Source organism: Bufo bufo, chromosome 5 (assembly GCF_905171765.1).
Source record: "Bufo bufo chromosome 5, aBufBuf1.1, whole genome shotgun sequence".
Lineage (NCBI taxonomy): Eukaryota > Metazoa > Chordata > Amphibia > Anura > Bufonidae > Bufo > Bufo bufo.
The window spans coordinates 451199012-451222606 of NC_053393.1; positions in this window are offsets into that span (position 1 = coordinate 451199012).

Genomic DNA, 23595 nt, shown 5'->3' on the forward strand with positions numbered 1-23595 from the left:
TCAACAACTTCTCGCTTCAACTATCAATACACTTATGCATTAACTGTCCATCTTTTAGTGCTGTAATCTCTAATTCCAGGGACTATAAATCGTCACTATTTAAACACACACAGATCATTAGGGCAACAAAACTTAACCAGTTCATTTCTGAATGTTTAACACAAGCCCTTTCTAATTGCAAACACTGAGACACTTTTTCCCTTGCCATGAATTAACTTCCTGACTCTGCTGTGTCTTGTCACTCACTATAGCCCCCCTTCACAATCACAGGAGCTCTGATGTAACCAGTCTGTAAGCTTCTAACAGCTTTTTGCAGCTTTTCATCCCTGCCAGACTGGCATAACATTCTGTTTCACATTTTAACTGTCAATTCTCACATCTTGCCCAATTGTCTACTCATGTGTTAACTAGAAAATAATTTGTGGGACTAGACCGTGCAACAAAGTTTACATGTTGGCAGTGATAGAAACAGAATGATTTCAAAGCGGGATGCGACCGTAAACTTACCACCCGGCCAACATCTCACACAGACAGATAATCTTAATACTTCTAAAATACTTATACTATATATACATAAGAGTTAATTCAAGCTTGTATCCTTCTGTTCCCGGAACAGATATCCTTATATAGTGCACTATCTCTTAACGATACGGACTCAAATGAGCCTCTTACAATCAACATTTTATAACGATATGGACTCAATGATATGAGCCGCTTACAATCAACATTTCCGTGTCCCAGACATCGCAGTCCACTGAAATCATAAATAGATGGTTCGACTTACTTGAATGGGATTTTGGTCATTGCTCCCAGGTCCAAGGCGGACAAAAATTGATGTCTTTCACGGTAGACCTGAAGAGTTGACCCTCCCAATCCCGGAAACTGAGCCCCCAAAGCTGTTAGGAAAATTTAATCTCTTGCCTAACGGTGTGTCCCTGACACATGATTTCAGTGGCCAGCTTGAATTAAGTCTTACCGGTACCGGGAGAATGAACTAGATTGACCAGATGAACACATGTCTATTTCCAATCCATTCTGGTTTATTCACAGCTGGCAAACAGTTTTAATAGAGGGGGTTGAGCTTCCTTTACATCCAATCATATGTTAGCATTAGTATTTGACCTATAGTATGGTCACACATAAGCTCTGCATTAACATAATAGATGACTCCTAGTAACAGCATTTGACCAATCAGGTATATACACATAAGCTAGCAGACACTTGAGCCAGATGTCCTTTTATGGCTTGGACTGTTCATACTTTCAACATGTATGGATTTCCTGAAACAGTTTAAGGAAGTGTCTCACATTCCATAGGAAGAAGGGAGGTTTTGTAGTGCACTAACCAAATGTAATACACATGGCTAAATGAGACAAAATGGAGTCACATATATCCCATCAATCACCACAACGGCATACAAGGAGATTGACCTCTGACCTCTGTAGGGGCAGGAACAGAGAAAGGTTTAAATCCCCCCCCCTCCCACCACGAATACCAGTGTTTTCAAAATCACGCAGAGCAACAGAAGGCATCAGGAGGCCCTTCCGAACGTAACAAATAAACTAATAAAGGGAGGGAATAATGTGCTGTCGTGGTGATCTCATGGAAACTGAATTACTGATAAGACTAATGCCGTTTTTTCCATAGCATCACCACAACGGCATACAAGGAGATATACAAAATATTATATCAAGGGGGGGCAACTGCCTGAAGGACTTTCCGTCCAAAAGACAAGTCCGATTTTTTGGAAAAATTAAGTCTATAGTGTTTCACAAATGTATGCACACTTGACCATGTAGCTGCTCTGCAGATGTCTTTGAGGGATGCACCTGCCCTCTCAGCTTGAGAGGAGGACATGGCCCTGGTTGAATGGGCCTTCAGGTTGTCAGGACAAGGATGGTTCTGAATCTCATAGCAAAAGAGATAGTATTCTTGATCCATCTGGCTAAAGAAGATTTGGAAATTTTTTGGACCTTGTTTTTCCCTGCAAATTGAATTAGCAGACTGTCAGATTTCCTGAAATACTTGGTAGATTTAATGTAATTCAGGACAGAATGTCTGACATCCAGGTAATGGAAAACGAATTCTTTATTATTTGAGGGATTTTCACATAATGAAGGCGGGATGATTTCTTGACTACGATGAAAATCGGATACTACCTTTGGAAGGAAACCCGGATCTAACTTGAGGATTATTCTATCGTCCATAACACGTAGGTACGGTTCTCTGATGGAAATTGCCTGTATCTCACCTAATCTACAGGCAGATGTGATTGTTATTAGAAAAGCCATTTTTTGTGATAACAACTTTATAGAACAATTGTCCATAGGCTCAAAAGGAGGTAGAGTCAGTCCTGAGTGTACGATATTTAGATCCCAGGAGTGGATCCAAAATTTTACAGTCTGCCGAAGTCTGGAGGCTGCTCTCATGAACCTTTTAATTCAACGATGGTTTGCGATATACTGGTCAAAGAAACAGCCAAGTGCTGACACCTGGACCTTAAGAGTAAACGGTCTTAGTCCTAGATCAAGCCCTTGTAAGAAATCTAGTATTTTCTAAATGTTTGGTTTCTCTAAATTCGGGGACGTTTCACCTGACCAGGAACAGAATTTTTTTCTATATTTTCAGGTAGATTGCCAAAGTTACTTATTTCCTGGAGGCTCTAAGTGTATCTATCACATAGTCCGAAAGACCCTGGAACTTCAGTATTTGAATCTCAGGATCCAGGCCATTAGTTTCAGGAACTGAGGATTGGGATACAGAACTGGTCCCTGATGCAGAAGATCCCTCCTGAGAAGGAGAGGCGTCAATTTTGACGTAAATTTGTTTTCCCTTAGTCCTAACAGCAGCAAGTGGGGTATTTGCCCCTGTGAAGCTGGTCAGGACAGGCAGAATTTTTGTTGAATAAAATTCTGCATCATCAATAATTAATTAGTTAATTAATTCCCCCCCTTATATAGACCGTCCTCCACAGGACTAGTTGCTTTTTTTTTAATAAGTAATCATAACAGCATAGAGGGAGGGATATTTGTGTGCTGCTGTTAGGACTAAGGGAAAACAAATTTACGTCAAAATTGACGCTTCCCTTTCGTCCTAACCAGCAGCACAAGTGGGGAAGTAGCAAGGAACCTCACACAAATTTTGGGAGGGCTAAAGGACTTCCTACTAAGTAGTTGAACTATCCCACAGGAGTTAGAGAGCTGACCTATGGAAGAGCAGCATTTAACACAGACCGTCCAAAGGCGGTAATGGGAAATAAAGGTATTTTGCGTACTCCACGAGGCAGCAGCACAAATTTGCTCTAAAGGGATTCGTTTCCTTTCTGCATATGACGTAGAAACTGCCCTTGTAGAATGGGCAGATAAGAAGAATGGCGGTGGTAAGTCTTGGGACATAAAAGCCAGCTTAATAGCCTCTTTGATCCATCTGCTCAAGGTGGGATTGGAAACCTACCTTGAGCCCTCTGTTGTTCCCCGAATAAGCAATCAGCAGATTCTCCGATCTCCTGAACTCTTCAGTTCTGTTTAAATATATTCTGAGGACCCTTGGGATGTCCAAGGTAAATAATCTCTCCTCCTCAGGAGTGTTAGAAGTAGGAGAAAACACAGGTAGTGTTATCGTCTGATTGGTATTTAGAAACGAAGGAACCTTTGATAGAAAGGTAGGCAGAAATCTTAACAGGACCTTGTCCTGCAGAAAACTTAAATATGGTTCCGCTGCCCCCAGAGCCTGGAGCTCCCCAACCCTCTTGGCTGAGGTTTGGCCAAGAGAAAGGTAACTTTGAGAGAAATGTATTTTAAGTCTACCTGTTCCAAAGGCTCGAAGGGGGGGAGGGGAGCACAACCCCCTTAAGACCACTGGCAGCTCCCACTCAGGGATTGGTCTCTGGATGCTGGGCCTAAGCCTCTGATCACCTTTAAGGAACCTCTTGATTAGGGGGTCCTGAGAAATTGGTTTACCAAGGCATGCTGACAGGGCAGCAACATGAGCTCTCAGTGTAGATAGGCTTAGACCCTTGTCTAGACCATCCTGCAGGAATTGAAGGATATCAGAGAGAGGAGGATCTGAGGAAACTACCTCTCTATTCGTGCACCATCGCATAAATATCTTGTATATGCGGGAATATTTCTGGTTCGTAGAATCCGCCCTGGAGTGAGAGATTGTTCTCAGGACCTCCACCGAAAGCCCTCTAGCTTCTAGAAGGGACCGGTCAGTCTCCAGGCTGTCAGACTGAGCCTCCTCAGATCTAGACAGGGACCTGTGTTCTGGTACACTAGGTTCTGTATTAGGGGAAGTCTCCAAATATTGCCTTGACTCATCTGCATCGAGCTGGGTGAACCAAGACCTCTTCGGCCAGAATGGAATGATGGCTATCACTGAGGTCTGGTCTTGCTTGATCTTCATCAATACCCTTGGTATCATGGAAATTGGAGGGAACACATAAGCCAGCCTGAACCTCCATGTTATGGACAGAGCATCTATCGCTACCGGATTGTCCTCTTTGTACAGGGAGCAGAACCTGCTTACTTTGGCGTTCAAACGAGTTGCCATCAAATCGATCTCGGGAGTCCCCCAGCGCTGGACTATCCTGGAGAAGATGTTGTCATTCAGGGACCACTCTCCCGGTACCGGAAGGCCCCGACTTAGACGATCTGCTACTATGTTGAGATCCCCTCTGATGTGAACTGCCACTAGATGAGATAGATTGCTCTCTGCCCAAGATAGAATTAATCCCACCTCCCTCAGGAGGGTCCGGGATCTCGTTCCTCCCTGTCTGTTTAGATAAGCAACCACAGTTGTGTTGTCGTTCCGTACTCTCACAGCCTGATTTTGGATGAGAGGAGAGAAGTGATTGAGGGCTAACCTGACCGCCCTCAACTCCCTCAGATTGGACGAGAGGAGTCTCTCCTGAGGATTCCAGGTATTCTGAACTATATTGTGTCCCAGATGGGCTCCCCAGCCTAGAAGGGAGGCGTCCGTGGTCAAAATCACCCAAGTAGGTTGGGATAAAGGCTTTCCATCCACTAGGTTCTTCCACCACCTGAGGGAGGAACGGACTTCTACAGACAGGGAGTGATTCCGATTTAGGTCCCTGGGTTTGCGACTCCAAACCGTTAAGACCTCTTCTTGCAGTGGGCGAAGATGCCACAAGGCCCAAGGTACTGCCTCTGCAGACGCTGACATGTGGCCTAACATCCTCATGAGAACCCGAATAGACACCCGTCTGGGGGATAGGAGGAACTCTGCAGCTTTTATTACTTTGTCTTTCCTCTGTGGAGACAGATATAGGGTCATTAGTTGTGAATCTATCACAAACCCCAGAAACCGCCTTGTGGTAGAGGGGACCAACTCTGATTTGTCCCAATTTACGAGCCATCCCAGGTTCTGCAGAGTTTGGAGAGCTTGTTGAAGCTGGATTTGTAAGATGTCTGCGGACGCGGCTTTTAAAAGCCAATCGTCTAAATAAGGGACGACTTCTAAGCCTAGAAGTCTTAAGTGGGCGACCACAGGAGCCACAACTAGGGATGAGCGAACCCGAACTGTATAGTTTGGGTTCGTACCGAATTTTGGGGTGTCCATGACACGGACCCGAACCCGAACATTTTCGTAAAAGTCCGGGTTCGGTGTTCGGCGCTTTCTTGGTGCTTTTTGAAAGGCTGCAAAGCAGCCAATCAACAAGCGTCATACTACTTGCCCCAAGAGGCCATCACAGCCTTGCCTACTATTGGCGTGGCTGTGATTGGCCAGTGCAGCATGTGACCCAGCCTCTATATAAGCTTGTGTCACGTAGCACTGCACGTCACTCTGCTGATTCAAGCATAGGGAGAGGTTGCTGCTGCGATGTCAGGGCGAGATTAGGCAGATTAACTCCTCGAAAAGACTTAATTCAGTGATCGATCTCCAGCTGTGGATCATTGAAGTGCTAATATTGAATTGCTCACTTTTTTTAGGCTGCCCAGAGCGTTTTTATATCACTTTTTTCTGGGGTGATCGGCAGCCATTTTGTGGCTTGTGGTGCGCCAGCACAAGCTACCACCAAGTGCATTTAACCATCAATAGTGTGGTTATTTTTTGCTATATCCTACATCAGCTGCAGGCTGAGCCTGTGTCACCGAAGTGCATTTAACCATCATCAGTGTGTTTTTTTTTTGGCCATATACTACATCAGGTGCAGGCTGAGCCTGTGTCACCCAAGTGCATTTAACCATCAACAGTGTGGTTAATTTTTGGCCATATACTACATCAGGTGCAGGCTGAGCCTGTGTCACCCAAGTGCATTTAACCATCAACAGTGTGGTTAATTTTTGGCCATATACTACATCAGGTGCAGGCTGAGCCTGTGTCACCCAAGTGCATTTAACCATCAATAGTGTGGTTATTTTTTGGCCATATACTACATCAGGGGCAAGTTGAGCCTGTCACCCAGCGCCTAAAAAATAGACCTGACATTTATATTCCTCCAAATCAGTACTGTTTTAGTGTCATTCTGAAAAACTTAACACACACGCTACCGTGCAGATACAAGTCTAATTCTGTGATTAAAGGTATATCTGTCACACATCGCGAAAAAAATAGGCCTCACATTTCTATTCAACCAAATCTGTACTGTTTTAGCTGGTCAAATTATTTGTAGTGATCGTAAAAGCACAGTTTTTGTTCTGGGTTGAAAAACTATTCCCAAATTTGCCATTCTCAAAATTAGTAGTTTCTGCTATATCAGGCCTACTTTAAATCTATCCCAAAAAGGATATCTTAGATTCAAGGTGCTGATAGTGTCATTCTGAAAAACTTAACACACACGCTACCGTGCAGATACAAGTCTAATTCTGTGATTAAAGGTATATCTGTCACACAGCGCGTAAAAAATAGGCCTCACATTTCTATTCAACCAAATCTGTACTGTTTTAGCTGGTCAAATTATTTGTAGTGACCATAAAAGCACAGTTTTTGTTCTGGGTTGAAAAACTATTCCCAAATTTGCCATTCTCAAAATAAGTAGTTTCTGCTATATCAGGCCTACTTTAAATCTATCCCAAAAAGGATATCTTAGATTCAAGGTGCTGATAGTGTCATTCTGAAAAACTTAACACACACGCTACCGTGCAGATACAAGTCTAATTCTGTGATTAAAGGTATATCTGTCACACAGCGCGAAAAAAATAGGCCTCACATTTCTATTCAACCAAATCTGTACTGTTTTAGCTGGTCAAATTATTTGTAGTGACCGTAAAAGCACAGTTTTTGTTCTGGGTTGAAAAACTATTCCCAAATTTGCCATTTTCTAAATTGTGGTGAACGGGAACAATGGTCGTGATGGTGGTGTTAGTGGACCCTCTGGTGCTGGGAGAGGACGTGGCCGTTCTGCCACAGCCACACGTCCTAGTGAACCAACTACCTCAGGTCCCAGTAGCCAGCAGAATTTACAGCGATATTTGGTGGGGCCCAATGCCGTTCTAAGGATGGTAAGGCCTGAGCAGGTACAGGCATTAGTCAATTGGGTGGCCGACAGTGCATCCAGCACGTTCACATTATCTCCCACCCAGTCTTCTGCAGAAAACGCACAGATGGCGCATGAAAACCAAGCCCATCAGTCTGTCACATCACCCCCATGCATATCAGGGAAACTGTCTGAGCCTCAAGTTATGCAGCAGTCTCTTATGCTGTTTGAAGACTCTGCTGCCAGGGTTTCCCAAGGGTATCCACCTAGCCCTTCCCCAGGGGTGGAAGAGATAGAATGCACTAACGCACAACCACTTATGTTTCCTGATGATGAGGACATGGGAATACCACCTCAGCACGTCTCTGATGATGATGAAACACAGGTGCCAACTGCTGCGTCTTTCTGCAGTGTGCAGACTGAACAGGAGGTCAGGGAGGAAGACTGGGTGGAAGACGATGCAGGGGACGATGAGGTCCTAGACCCCACATGGAATGAAGGTCGTGCCACTGACTTTCAGAATTCGGAGGAAGAGGCAGTGGTGAGACCGAGCCAACAGCGTAGCAAAAGACAAAGAGGGAGCAGTGGGCAAAATCAGAACATCCGCCGCCAAGAGACTCCGCCTGCTACTGACCGCCGCCATCTGGGACCGAGCACCCCAAAGGCAGCTTCAAGGAGTTCCCTGGCATGGCACTTCTTTAAACAATGTGCTGACGACAAGACCCGAGTGGTTTGCACGCTGTGCCATCAGAGCCTGAAGCGAGGCATTAACGTTCTGAACCTTAGCACAACCTGCATGACCAGGCACCTGCATGCAAAGCATGAACTGCAGTGGAGTAAACACCTTAAAAACAAAGAAGTTACTCAGGCTCCCCCTGCTACCTCTTCTGCTGCCGCCTCGGCCTCTTCTGCTGCTGCCGCCGCCTCGGCCTCCTCCTCCGCCTCTGGAGGAACGTTGGCACCTGCCGCCCAGCAAACATGGGATGTACCACCAACACCACCACCTGCGTTACCAAGCATCTCAACCATGTCACACGGCAGCGTTCAGCTCTCCATCTCACAAACATTTGAGAGAAAGCGTAAATTCCCACCTAGCCACCCTCGATCCCTGGCCCTGAATGCCAGCATTTCTAAACTACTGGCCTATGAAATGCTGTCATTTAGGCTGGTGGACACAGACAGCTTCAAACAGCTTGCTTGCTGTCCCACAGTATGTTGTTCCCAGCCGCCACTACTTCTCCAAGAGAGCCGTGCCTTCCCTGCACAACCAAGTGTCCGATAAAATCAAGTGTGCACTGCGCAACGCCATCTGTGGCAAGGTCCACCTAACCACAGATACGTGGACCAGTAAGCACGGCCAGGGACGCTATATCTCCCTAACTGCACACTGGGTAAATGTAGTGGCGGCTGGGCCCCAGGCGGAGAGCTGTTTGGCGCATGTCCTTCCGCCGCCAAGGATCGCAGGGCAACATTCTTTGCCTCCTGTCTCCTCCTCCTCCTACTCAGCTTCCTCCTCCTCTTCTTCCACCTGCTCATCCAGTCAGCCACGCACCTTCACCACCAACTTCAGCACAGCCCGGGGTAAACGTCAGCAGGCCGTTCTGAAACTCATATGTTTGGGGGACAGGCCCCACACCGCACACGAGTTGTGGCGGGGTATAGAACAACAGACCGACGAGTGGTTGCTGCCGGTGAGCCTCAAGCCCGGCCTGGTGGTGTGCGATAATGGGCGAAATCTCGTTGCAGCTCTGGGACTAGCCGGTTTGACGCACATCCCTTGCCTGGCGCATGTGCTGAATTTGGTGGTGCAGAAGTTCATTCGCAACTACCCCGACATGTCAGAGCTGCTGCATAAAGTGCGGGCCGTCTGTTTGCGCTTCCGGCGTTCACACCCTGCTGCTGCACGCCTGTCTGCGCTACAGCGTAACTTCGGCCTTCCCACTCACCGCCTCATATGCGATGTGCCCACCAGGTGGAACTCCAACTTGCACATGCTAGACAGACTGTGCGAGCAGCAGCAGGCCATAGTGGAGTTTCAGCTGCAGCACGCACGGGTCAGTCGCACTGCGGAACAGCACCACTTCAACACCAATGACTGGGCCTCCATGCGAGACCTGTGTGCCCTGTTGCGCTGTTTCGAGTACTCCACCAACATGGCCAGTGGCGATGACGCCGTTATCAGCGTTACAATACCACTTCTATGTCTCCTTGAGAAAACACTTAGGCCGATGATGGAAGAGGAGGTGGCCCAGGAGGAAGAGGAGGAAGAGGGGTCATTTTTAGCACTTTCAGGCCAGTCTCTTCGAAGTGACTCAGAGGGAGGTTTTTTGCAACAGCAGAGGCCAGGTACAAATGTGGCCAGACAGGGCCCACTACTGGAGGACGAGGAGGACGAGGATGAGGAGGAGGTGGAGGAGGATGAGGATGAAGCATGTTCACAGCGGGGTGGCACCCAAAGCAGCTCGGGCCCATCACTGGTGCGTGGCTGGGGGGAAACACAGGACGATGACGATACGCCTCCCACAGAGGACAGCTTGTCCTTACCTCTGGGCAGCCTGGCACACATGAGCGACTACATGCTGCAGTGCCTGCGCAACGACAGCAGAGTTGCCCACATTTTAACGTGTGCGGACTACTGGGTTGCCACCCTGCTGGATCCCCGGTACAAAGACAATGTGCCAACCTTACTTCCTACACTGGAGCGTGATAGGAAGATGCGCGAGTACAAGCGCACGTTGGTAGACGCGCTACTGAGAGCATTCCCAAATGTCACAGGGGAACCAGTGGAAGCCCAAGACGAAGGCAGAGGAGGAGCAAGAGGTCGCCAACGCAGCTGTGTCACGGCCAGCTCCTCTGAGGGCAGGGTTAGCATGGCAGAGATGTGGAAAAGTTTTGTAACCACGCCACAGCTAACTGCACCACCACCTGATACGGAACGTGTTAGCAGGAGGCAACATTTCACTAACATGGTGGAACAGTACCTGTGCACACCCCTTCACGTACTGACTGATGGTTCGGCCCCATTCAACTTCTGGGTCTCCAAATTGTCCACGTGGCCAGAGCTAGCCTTTTATGCCTTGGAGGTGCTGGCCTGCCCGGCGGCCAGAGTTTTGTCTGAACGTGTATTCAGCACGGCAGGGGGGCGTCATTACAGACAAACGCAGCCGCCTGTCTACAGCCAATGTGGACAAGCTGACGTTCATAAAAATGAACCAGGCATGGATCCCACAGGACCTGTCCATCCCTTGTGCAGATTAGACATTAACTACCTCCCCTTAACAATATATTATTGTACTCCAGGGCACTTTCTCATTCAATCCTATTTTTATTTTCATTTTACCATTATATTGCGGGGCAACCCAAAGTTGAATGAACCTCTCCTCTGTCTGGGTGCCGGGGCCTAAATGTGTGACAGTGGCCTGTTCCAGTGGTGGGTGACGTGAAGCCTGATTCTCTGCTATGACATGAAGACTGATTCTGTGCTGACATGAAGCCAGATTCTCTGTTACGCGACCTCTCTCCTCTGCCTGGGTGCCTGGGCCTAAATATGTGACAGTGGCCTGTTCCAGTGGTGGGTGACGTGAAGCCTGATTCTCTGCTATGACATGAAGACTGATTCTGTGCTGACATGAAGCCAGATTCTCTGTTACGGGACCTCTCTCCTCTGTCTGGGTGTCGGGGCCTAAATATGTGACAGTGGCCTGTTCCAGTGGTGGGTGACGTGAAGCCTGATTCTCTGCTATGACATGAAGACTGATTCTCTGCTGTCATGAAGCCTGAATCTCTGTTACGGGACCTCTCTCCTCTGCCTGGGTGCCTGGGCCTAAATATGTGACAGTGGCCTGTTCCAGTGGTGGGTGACGTGAAGCCTGATTCTCTGCTATGACATGAAGACTGATTCTCTGCTGACATGAAGCCTGAATCTCTGTTATGGGACCTCTCTCCTCTGCCTGGGTGCCTGGGCCTAAATATGTGACAGTTGCCTGTTCCAGTGGTGGGTGACGTGAAGCCTGATTCTCTGCTATGACATGAAGACTGATTCTCTGCTGACATGAAGCCTGAATCTCTGTTATGGGACCTCTCTCCTCTGCCTGGGTGCCTGGGCCTAAATATGTGACAGTGGCCTGTTCCAGTGGTGGGTGACGTGAAGCCTGATTCTCTGCTATGACATGAAGACTGATTCTGTGCTGACATGAAGCCAGATTCTCTGTTACGGGACCTCTCTCCTCTGTCTGGGTGCCGGGGCCTAAATATGTGACAGTGGCCTGTTCCAGTGGTGGGTGACGTGAAGCCTGATTCTCTGCTATGACATGAAGACTGATTCTCTGCTGACATGAAGCCTGAATCTCTGTTACGGGACCTCTCTCCTCTGCCTGGGTGCCTGGGCCTAAATATGTGACAGTGGCCTGTATCAGTGGTGGGTGACGTGAAGCCTGATTCTCTGCTATGACATGAAGACTGATTCTCTGCTGACATGAAGCCTGAATCTCTGTTATGGGACCTCTCTCCTCTGCCTGGGTGCCTGGGCCTAAATATGTGACAGTTGCCTGTTCCAGTGGTGGGTGACGTGAAGCCTAATTCTCTGCTATGACATGAAGACTGATTCTGTGCTGACATGAAGCCAGATTCTCTGTTACGGGATCTCTCTCCTCTGTCTGGGTGCCGGGGCCTAAATATGTGACAGTGGCCTGTTCCAGTGGTGGGTGACGTGAAGCCTGATTCTCTGCTATGACATGAAGACTGATTCTCTGCTGACATGAAGCCTGAATCTCTGTTACGGGACCTCTCTCCTCTGCCTGGGTGCCTGGGCCTAAATATGTGACAGTGGCCTGTTCCAGTGGTGAGTGACGTGAAGCCTGATTCTCTGCTATGACATGAAGACTGATTCTCCGCTGACATGAAGCCTGAATCTCTGTTATGGGACCTCTCTCCTCTGCCTGGGTGCCTGGGCATAAATATGTGACAGTGGCCTGTTCCAGTGGTGGCTGACGAGAAGCCTGATTCTCTGCTATGAGATGAAGACTGATTCTGTGCTGACATGAAGCCTGAATCTCTGTTATGGGACCTCTCTCCTCTGCCTGGGTGCCTGGGCCTAAATATGTGACAGTGGCCTGTTCCAGTGGTGGGTGACGTGAAGCCTGATTCTCTGCTATGACATGAAGACTGATTCTGTGCTGACATGAAGCCAGATTCTCTGTTACGGGACCTCTCTCCTCTGTCTGGGTGCCGGGGCCTAAATATGTGACAGTGGCCTGTTCCAGTGGTGGGTGACGTGAAGCCTGATTCTCTGCTATGACATGAAGACTGATTCTCTGCTGACATGAAGCCTGAATCTCTGTTACGGGACCTCTCTCCTCTGCCTGGGTGCCGGGGCCTAAATATGTGACAGTGGCCTGTTCCAGTGGTGGGTGAAGTGAAGCCTGATTCTCTGCTATGACATGAAGACTGATTCTCTGCTGACATAAAGCCTGAATCTCTGTTACGGGACCTCTCTCCTCTGCCTGGGTGCCTGGGCCTAAATATGTGACAGTGGCCTGTTCCAGTGGTGGGTGACGTGAAGCCTGATTCTCTGCTATGACATAAAGACTGATTCTCTGCTGACATGAAGCCTGAATCTCTGTTATGGGACCTCTCTCCTCTGCCTGGGTGCCTGGGCCTAAATATGTGACAGTGGCCTGTTCCAGTGGTGGGTGACGTGAAGCCTGATTCTCTGCTATGACATAAAGACTGATTCTGTGCTGACATGAAGCCAGATTCTCTGTTACGGGACCTCTCTCCTCTGTCTGGGTGCCGGGGCCTAAATATGTGACAGTGGCCTGTTCCAGTGGTGGGTGACGTGAAGCCTGATTCTCTGCTATGACATGAAGACTGATTCTCTGCTGACATGAAGCCTGAATCTCTGTTACGGGACCTCTCTCCTCTGCCTGGGTGCCTGGGCCTAAATATGTGACAGTGGCCTGTTCCAGTGGTGGGTGACGTGAAGCCTGATTCTCTGCTATGACATGAAGACTGATTCTCTGCTGACATGAAGCCTGAATCTCTGTTATGGGACCTCTCTCCTCTGCCTGGGTGCCTGGGCCTAAATATGTGACAGTTGCCTGTTCCAGTGGTGGGTGACGTGAAGCCTGATTCTCTGCTATGACATGAAGACTGATTCTGTGCTGACATGAAGCCAGATTCTCTGTTACGGGACCTCTCTCCTCTGTCTGGGTGCCGGGGCCTAAATATGTGACAGTGGCCTGTTCCAGTGGTGGGTGACGTGAAGCCTGATTCTCTGCTATGACATGAAGACTGATTCTCTGCTGACATGAAGCCTGAATCTCTGTTACGGGACCTCTCTCCTCTGCCTGGGTGCCTGGGCCTAAATATGTGACAGTGGCCTGTTCCAGTGGTGGGTGACGTGAAGCCTGATTCTCTGCTATGACATGAAGACTGATTCTCTGCTGACATGAAGCCTGAATCTCTGTTATGGGACCTCTCTCCTCTGCCTGGGCCTAAATATGTGACAGTTGCCTGTTCCAGTGGTGGGTGACGTGAAGCCTGATTCTCTGCTATGACATGAAGACTGATTCTGTGCTGACATGAAGCCAGATTCTCTGTTACGGGACCTCTCTCCTCTGTCTGGGTGCCGGGGCCTAAATATGTGACAGTGGCCTGTTCCAGTGGTGGGTGACGTGAAGCCTGATTCTCTGCTATGACATGAAGACTGATTCTCTGCTGACATGAAGCCTGAATCTCTGTTACGGGACCTCTCTCCTCTGCCTGGGTGCCTGGGCCTAAATATGTGACAGTGGCCTGTTACAGTGGTGGGTGACGTGAAGCCTGATTCTCTGCTATGACATGAAGACTGATTCTCTGCTGACATAAAGCCTGAATCTCTGTTACGGGACCTCTCTCCTCTGCCTGGGTGCCTGGGCCTAAATATGTGACAGTGGCCTGTTCCAGTGGTGGGTGACGTGAAGCCTGATTCTCTGCTATGACATGAAGACTGATTCTCTGCTGACATGAAGCCTGAATCTCTGTTATGGGACCTCTCTCCTCTGCCTGGGTGCCTGGGCCTAAATATGTGACAGTGCCCTGTTCCAGTGGTGGGTGACGTGAAGCCTGATTCTCTGCTATGACACGAAGACTGATTCTGTGCTGACATGAAGCCTGAATCTCTGTTATGGGACCTCTCTCCTCTGCCTGGGTGCCTGGGCCTAAATATGTGACAGTGGCCTGTTCCAGTGGTGGGTGACGTGAAGCCTGATTCTTTGCTATGACATGAAGACTGATTCTCTGCTGACATGAAGCCTGAATCTCTGTTATGGGACCTCTCTCCTCTGCCTGGGTGCCTGGGCCTAAATATGTGACAGTGGCCTGTTCCAGTGGTGGGTGACGTGAAGCCTGATTCTCTGCTATGACACGAAGACTGATTCTCTGCTGACATGAAGCCTGAATCTCTGTTATGGGACCTCTCTCCTCTGCCTGGGTGCCTGGGCCTAAATATGTGACAGTGCCCTGTTCCAGTGGTGGGTGACGTGAAGCCTGATTCTCTGCTATGACACGAAGACTGATTCTGTGCTGACATGAAGCCTGAATCTATGTTATGGGACCTCTCTCCTCTGCCTGGGTGCCTGGGCCTAAATATGTGACAGTGGCCTGTTCCAGTGGTGGGTGACGTGAAGCCTGATTCTTTGCTATGACATGAAGACTGATTCTCTGCTGACATGAAGCCTGAATCTCTGTTATGGGACCTCTCTCCTCTGCCTGGGTGCCTGGGCCTAAATATGTGACAGTGGCCTGTTCCAGTGGTGGGTGACGTGAAGCCTGATTCTCTGCTATGACACGAAGACTGATTCTCTGCTGACATGAAGCCTGAATCTCTGTTATGGGACCTCTTTCCTCTGCCTGGTTACATGGGCCTAAATATGTGACAGTGGCCTGTTCCAGTGGTGGGTGACGTGAAGCCTGATTCTCTGCTATGACATGAAGACTGATTCTCTGCTGACATGAAGCCAGTTTCTCTGCTATGACATGAAGACTGATTCTGTGCTGACATGAAGCCAGATTCTCTGTTACGGGACCTCTCTCCTCTGTCTGGGTGCCTGGGCCTAAATATGTGACAGTGGCCTGTTCCAGTGGTGGGTGACGTGAAGCCTGATTCTCTGCTATGACATGAAGACTGATTCTCTGCTGACATGAAGCCTGAATCTCTGTTATGGGACCTCTCTCCTCTGCCTGGGTGCCTGGGCCTAAATATGTGACAGTTGCCTGTTCCAGTGGTGGGTGACGTGAAGCCTGATTCTCTGCTATGACATGAAGACTGATTCTGTGCTGACATGAAGCCAGATTCTCTGTTACGGGACCTCTCTCCTCTGTCTGGGTGCCGGGGCCTAAATATGTGACAGTGGCCTGTTCCAGTGGTGGGTGACGTGAAGCCTGATTCTCTGCTATGACATGAAGACTGATTCTCTGCTGACATGAAGCCTGAATCTCTGTTATGGGACCTCTTTCCTCTGCCTGGTTACATGGGCCTAAATATGTGACAGTGGCCTGTTCCAGTGGTGGGTGACGTGAAGCCTGATTCTCTGCTATGACATGAAGACTGATTCTCTGCTGACATGAAGCCAGTTTCTCTGCTATGACATGAAGACTGATTCTGTGCTGACATGAAGCCAGATTCTCTGTTACGGGACCTCTCTCCTCTGCCTGGGTGCCTGGGCCTAAATATGTGACAGTGGCCTGTTCCAGTGGTGGGTGACGTGAAGCCTGATTCTCTGCTATGACATGAAGACTGATTCTCTGCTGACATGAAGCCTGAATCTCTGTTATGGGACCTCTCTCCTCTGCCTGGGTGCCTGGGCCTAAATATGTGACAGTTGCCTGTTCCAGTGGTGGGTGACGTGAAGCCTGATTCTCTGCTATGACATGAAGACTGATTCTGTGCTGACATGAAGCCAGATTCTCTGTTACGGGACCTCTCTCCTCTGTCTGGGTGCCGGGGCCTAAATATGTGACAGTGGCCTGTTCCAGTGGTGGGTGACGTGAAGCCTGATTCTCTGCTATGACATGAAGACTGATTCTCTGCTGACATGAAGCCTGAATCTCTGTTACGGGACCTCTCTCCTCTGCCTGGGTGCCTGGGCCTAAATATGTGACAGTGGCCTGTTCCAGTGGTGGGTGACGTGAAGCCTGATTCTCTGCTATGACATGAAGACTGATTCTCTGCTGACATGAAGCCTGAATCTCTGTTATGGGACCTCTCTCCTCTGCCTGGGCCTAAATATGTGACAGTTGCCTGTTCCAGTGGTGGGTGACGTGAAGCCTGATTCTCTGCTATGACATGAAGACTGATTCTGTGCTGACATGAAGCCAGATTCTCTGTTACGGGACCTCTCTCCTCTGTCTGGGTGCCGGGGCCTAAATATGTGACAGTGGCCTGTTCCAGTGGTGGGTGACGTGAAGCCTGATTCTCTGCTATGACATGAAGACTGATTCTCTGCTGACATGAAGCCTGAATCTCTGTTACGGGACCTCTCTCCTCTGCCTGGGTGCCTGGGCCTAAATATGTGACAGTGGCCTGTTACAGTGGTGGGTGACGTGAAGCCTGATTCTCTGCTATGACATGAAGACTGATTCTCTGCTGACATGAAGCCTGAATCTCTGTTACGGGACCTCTCTCCTCTGCCTGGGTGCCTGGGCCTAAATATGTGACAGTGGCCTGTTCCAGTGGTGGGTGACGTGAAGCCTGATTCTCTGCTATGACATGAAGACTGATTCTCTGCTGACATGAAGCCTGAATCTCTGTTATGGGACCTCTCTCCTCTGCCTGGGTGCCTGGGCCTAAATATGTGACAGTGCCCTGTTCCAGTGGTGGGTGACGTGAAGCCTGATTCTCTGCTATGACACGAAGACTGATTCTGTGCTGACATGAAGCCTGAATCTCTGTTATGGGACCTCTCTCCTCTGCCTGGGTGCCTGGGCCTAAATATGTGACAGTGGCCTGTTCCAGTGGTGGGTGACGTGAAGCCTGATTCTTTGCTATGACATGAAGACTGATTCTCTGCTGACATGAAGCCTGAATCTCTGTTATGGGACCTCTCTCCTCTGCCTGGGTGCCTGGGCCTAAATATGTGACAGTGGCCTGTTCCAGTGGTGGGTGACGTGAAGCCTGATTCTCTGCTATGACACGAAGACTGATTCTCTGCTGACATGAAGCCTGAATCTCTGTTATGGGACCTCTCTCCTCTGCCTGGGTGCCTGGGCCTAAATATGTGACAGTGGCCTGTTCCAGTGGTGGGTGACGTGAAGCCTGATTCTCTGCTATGACACGAAGACTGATTCTGTGCTGACATGAAGCCTGAATCTATGTTATGGGACCTCTCTCCTCTGCCTGGGTGCCTGGGCCTAAATATGTGACAGTGGCCTGTTCCAGTGGTGGGTGACGTGAAGCCTGATTCTTTGCTATGACATGAAGACTGATTCTCTGCTGACATGAAGCCTGAATCTCTGTTATGGGACCTCTCTCCTCTGCCTGGGTGCCTGGGCCTAAATATGTGACAGTGGCCTGTTCCAGTGGTGGGTGACGTGAAGCCTGATTCTCTGCTATGACACGAAGACTGATTCTCTGCTGACATGAAGCCTGAATCTCTGTTATGGGACCTCTTTCCTCTGCCTGGTTACATGGGCCTAAATATGTGACAGTGGCCTGTTCCAGTGGTGGGTGACGTGAAGCCTGATTCTCTGCTATGACATGAAGACTGATTCTCTGCTGACATGAAGCCAGTTTCTCTGCTATGACATGAAGACTGATTCTGTGCTGACATGAAGCCAGATTCTCTGTTACGGGACCTCTCTCCTCTGTCTGGGTGCCGGGGCCTAAATATGTGACAGTGGCCTGTTCCAGTGGTGGGTGACGTGAAGCCTGATTCTCTGCTATGACATGAAGACTGATTCTCTGCTGACATGAAGCCTGAATCTCTGTTACGGGACCTCTCTCCTCTGCCTGGGTGCCTGGGCCTAAATATGTGACAGTGGCCTGTTCCAGTGGTGGGTGACGTGAAGCCTGATTCTCTGCTATGACATGAAGACTGATTCTCTGCTGACATGAAGCCTGAATCTCTGTTATGGGACCTCTCTCCTCTGCCTGGGTGCCTGGGCCTAAATATGTGACAGTTGCCTGTTCCAGTGGTGGGTGACTTGAAGCCTGATTCTCTGCTATGACATGAAGACTGATTCTGTGCTGACATGAAGCCAGATTCTCTGTTACGGGACCTCTCTCCTCTGTCTGGGTGCCGGGGCCTAAATATGTGACAGTGGCCTGTTCCAGTGGTGGGTGACGTGAAGCCTGATTCTCTGCTATGACATGAAGACTGATTCTCTGCTGACATGAAGCCTGAATCTCTGTTACGGGACCTCTCTCCTCTGCCTGGGTGCCTGGGCCTAAATATGTGACAGTGGCCTGTTACAGTGGTGGGTGATGTGAAGCCTGATTCTCTGCTATGACATGAAGACTGATTCTCTGCTGACATGAAGCCTGAATCTCTGTTACGGGACCTCTCTCCTCTGCCTGGGTGCCTGGGCCTAAATATGTGACAGTGGCCTGTTCCAGTGGTGGGTGACGTGAAGCCTGATTTTATGCTATGACATGAAGACTGATTCTCTGCTGACATGAAGCCTGAATCTCTGTTATGGGACCTCTCTCCTCTGCCTGGGTGCCTGGGCCTAAATATGTGACAGTGCCCTGTTCCAGTGGTGGGTGACGTGAAGGCTGATTCTCTGCTATGACACGAAGACTGATTCTGTGCTGACATGATGCCTGAATCTCTGTTATGGGACCTCTCTCCTCTGCCTGGGTGCCTGGGCCTAAATATGTGACAGTGGCCTGTTCCAGTGGTGGGTGACGTGAAGCCTGATTCTTTGCTATGACATGAAGACTGATTCTCTGCTGACATGAAGCCTGAATCTTTGTTATGGGACCTCTCTCCTCTGCCTGGGTGCCTGGGCCTAAATATGTGACAGTGGCCTGTTCCAGTGGTGGGTGACGTGAAGCCTGATTCTCTGCTATGACACGAAGACTGATTCTCTGCTGACATGAAGCCTGAATCTCTGTTATGGGACCTCTCTCCTCTGCCTGGTTACATGGGCCTAAATATGTGACAGTGGCCTGTTCCAGTGGTGGGTGACGTGAAGCCTGATTCTCTGCTATGACATGAAGACTGATTCTCTGCTGACATGAAGCCAGTTTCTCTGCTATGGCATGAAGAGACTGATTCTCTGCTGACATGAAGCCAGATTCTCTGCTATAGCATGAAGAGACTGATTCTCTGCTGACGTGAAGCCCGATTCTCTGCTATGGGACCTCTGTCCAATTGATATTGGTTAATTTTTTTTAATTTTTATTTTATTTTAATTCATTTCCCTGTCCACATTTGTTTGCAGGGGATTTACCTACACGTTGCTGCCTTTTGCAGCCCTCTAGCTCTTTCCTGGGCTGTTTTACAGCCTTTTTAGTGCTGAAAAGTTTGGGTCCCCATTGACCAATGGGGTTCGGGTTCGGGACGAAGTTCGGGTCGGGTTCGGATCCCGAACCCGAACATTTCCGGGAAGTTCGGCCGAACTTCTCGAACCCGAACATCCAGGTGTTCGCTCAACTCTAGCCACAACCTTTGTGAAGGTGTGTGGCGCAGAGGAGATGCCAAAGGGCAACACAGCAAACTGGTAGTGCTTCACTACCTCTTTTATGAAGACAGCAACTCTGAGATATTTCCTGTGGGCCGGATAGATAGGAACATGAAGGTAAGCATCCTTCAGATCTATCGTTACCATCACGTCTGCCCGCCCCGGATGTTTAGGACTGAGCAAATGGTTTCCATCCGGAAACGCTTCTTTCTGATAAACCGATTTAGGTAACGCAGATCGATAATCATGCGCCAATCTCCTGACGGTTTTGGAACAAGAAAAATGGGAGAATATACTCCCTGACCGAGCTCGCGAGGGGGAATCTCCTCTAAGGCCCCCTTGACTATGTACTGGAGTACAGAGTCCTCCAGGATCAGCTGTCTGCTGGGTGTTAAACGCCCTGTAAGGACGAACCTCTCCTGAGGTTGGGAAATAAAATCGATCCTGTATCCGGCTGTGATGACCTGCAGCACCCAAGGATCTGGAATTGTTTGCTTCCAAAAAAATTTTTAACAAAAATAAACGACCTCCTACTGGGGGATTCAAACAGGGAGATTTGTGCGGAAGTGTGGGGAGGGGAGATGGGGAGGTGGTGGTCTGCCGAAAGTCATTGATCAGCCCTGCGGTTCCCGCGACCACGACCTCTACCCCTCTTGTAACCTTCGGAACGTCTCTGGTTCCTCTCTCTTCCCTGGAATTTTCCTCCTCTGCCTCTTCCACGTCCTCGAAAGGATTGTTGAGGAAGTGACTTCCTCTTCTTGTCAGCTAGATTTTCCATCAAGCAATCAAGTTCGGAGCCAAACAATCTGCCAGGCTCATAAGGAAGAGTGCACAGATTGAATTTGGAGATATTGTCTACTACCCAGGGCTTCAGCCATAGAGGACGTCTGCTAGCAGCAGGCAAAGGCATTGATTTAGCAGCTAGCTTTAGTTGCTGCTGAGACGCATCCGCCATGAAATCTATGCCCAACAGTAGAGCCTTGAACTGGTCGAGAATATCATTTCTGGCGACTCCCGAATCTATATCTGACTGGATCTTGAGCATGCGGGCGCGAATGAAGTCAGACACTTCGGTACAGGCTATGGCCACGGAGGCAGAGGCGGATGCCGCTGAATAATTGCGCCTAAGCGAACATTCTGGAAAGCTTGGCTATTGCCATATCCACCTTAGGTAGTGGGACCCAATCCAGGGAGTCCCCGTCCTGTAGGGGAAACATAAGTTTAAACCTTTTGGTTAAAACCAGACCTTTCTCCGGATGTTCCCATTCTGTCGACATAAATTTGTTCCGACTTACAGGCTAGTACATAGCCAGGACATAGCCAGCTCCTCATTTTCACGCTGCCCCAGATGACAGGCAGGAGACAGAGCCAGTCCCCTGCCCGAACCTGTTGAAAGAAAATCGCAGAATTAACAACAAACAGAAAGAATTAATAATTTCTCCCCCAAAACACAGGGAGAGAGACTCTTGGGGTAGAGTCATGCCTGTCTGACCGAACCCACAGGACAGAAAAAAAGCAACTAGTCCTGTGGAGGACGGTCTATATAAGGGGGGGGAATTAATTAACTAATTAATTATTGATGATGCAGAATTTTATTCAACAAAAATTCTGCCTGTCCTGACCAGCTTCACAGGGGCAAATATCCCACTTGTGCTGCTGGTTAGGATGAAAGGGAAGCCAAGGTTCCGAGATGGAGAGCTTTTTGATGGAAGAAAAACAGCTTCTCTTTGGCCAAAAAGGGGTTGTCAGAAATAATGTTGTTCTGTCTTGACATATTTTTTGAATCACTCTTGGGATCAATGAAAGAGGGGGAAAAGCGTAGCATAGACTCCAGTTCCATCTTAGAGAGAAAGCATCTAATGCCCAGGGATTGTCCCTGGGGTTTAGGGAACAGAATTTTTCCACCTTTGTATTTGCTTTGGAGGCGAAGAGATCCACTTCGGGCACTCCCCATTTGTCTACTATCATCTGAAAAACTTCTAAATTCAGGGACTGTCGAATATCTTCTATATAAAAAGAATCTTATCATATAAAAGAGAGGATAAAAAAAAAAATAAAAAAAAAAATGATATGATCCTTCAGGCGGACATAATCGCCTCTAAGTTCTTTGGTCGAGTATCTTAATTTGATTTGTGCAAGCAGTGAAACAAAGGGACAATTGTCTATGCAAAAATATATATGTAGTTTATTATACACAATACAAAACAAAGAATATAAAATCAATACAATTGCAAAGACAAACAATGAAGCTGTAAAATAATACCCAAAATATGCCACACGATGGTGCTAACACACCACTATCTCACCAGCACAGTACAACTTAAAGAGGACCTTTCACTTGTATACAAACTAAAAACCATCTATATCAGTGGGCAGAGAGGCGCCCAGGGGTCCCCCTGCACTTACTAGTATGTCTGGGTGCCGCTCCGTTCGCCCGGTATAGGCTCCGGTGTGTGCGCTCACTGGACTGATTTTTTTGTATGAGGCGTGTCCCTTGCTGCAGCGCTGGCCAATTGCAGCGCACAGCTCATAGCCGCTCTGCCCACTGATATAGTTCGTTTTTAGTTTGCATACAAGTGAAAGGTCCTCTTTAAATTTTATTATCACAAAATGTCAATGCTATACTTTTAACAAGCAGACCAATAATTGATATACCAGGAGAAACTTAGGATCTTCTGTTTACCAAACAGGGATTAATAATAAAACACGGATTAATACAGTAGGAATAAATGTTATCCCTTGACTCTGTTTCCCTATGACCAATCAAAAATATATGATATTAATATGATAAAATGTCCAGCTCGGCAATCAGACTATGGAATATAACTTCCTCTTTTCAAATGATGTCAGATCTTCCATTAGCAATATGCATCTTTGCTAAGAGAATAATCAGCATTATGGAGGCGCCTAACACTATATATTCCCACAGTATAAGGGGCTTTTGGCTATATACCGAGAGAAATATCTTATTAATATCACAAGCAATAAGCATAGTATACGTTACCGGGTCAGAGGTAGACAGAGTTTCAGATGGGACCAGTTCTCAAGAACCTTCCTAGTAGTCAAAAAAATTATCCAAGTTTCTTTTTGGTATCTTTCTTGTGATCAATTTCCTTGACAATTTGACAATATAAACTGCTTACCGTACATGGCGCTCTAGCACAACTACACAAGATTTCAATGGTACCTTTGTTGTATTCTTCTGACTTTTTACAGGCTGAAAAAATGTAGTTTTATCTATATGCAAATGAGGGCTCGCAAGTGCCCAGGGGCTGGGTTCTTGTTGTAGGTGCCCAGGCTGCTCTGCCTTCTTTTCATATTACCCGTCCCCAGCCTCTTGCTGATCCCGCCCTATAAGTCTGTTTCATCATCCCAAGTACCGGCCGAGATCCGGCGCGTGCGCAGTTCACCGCCGACCCGGGCATGCGCACTACGATGCCCATTGTGGGGAGCGGCATCGCTTCATGTTGTGCGCAGGCGCCGGCAGACCGGAA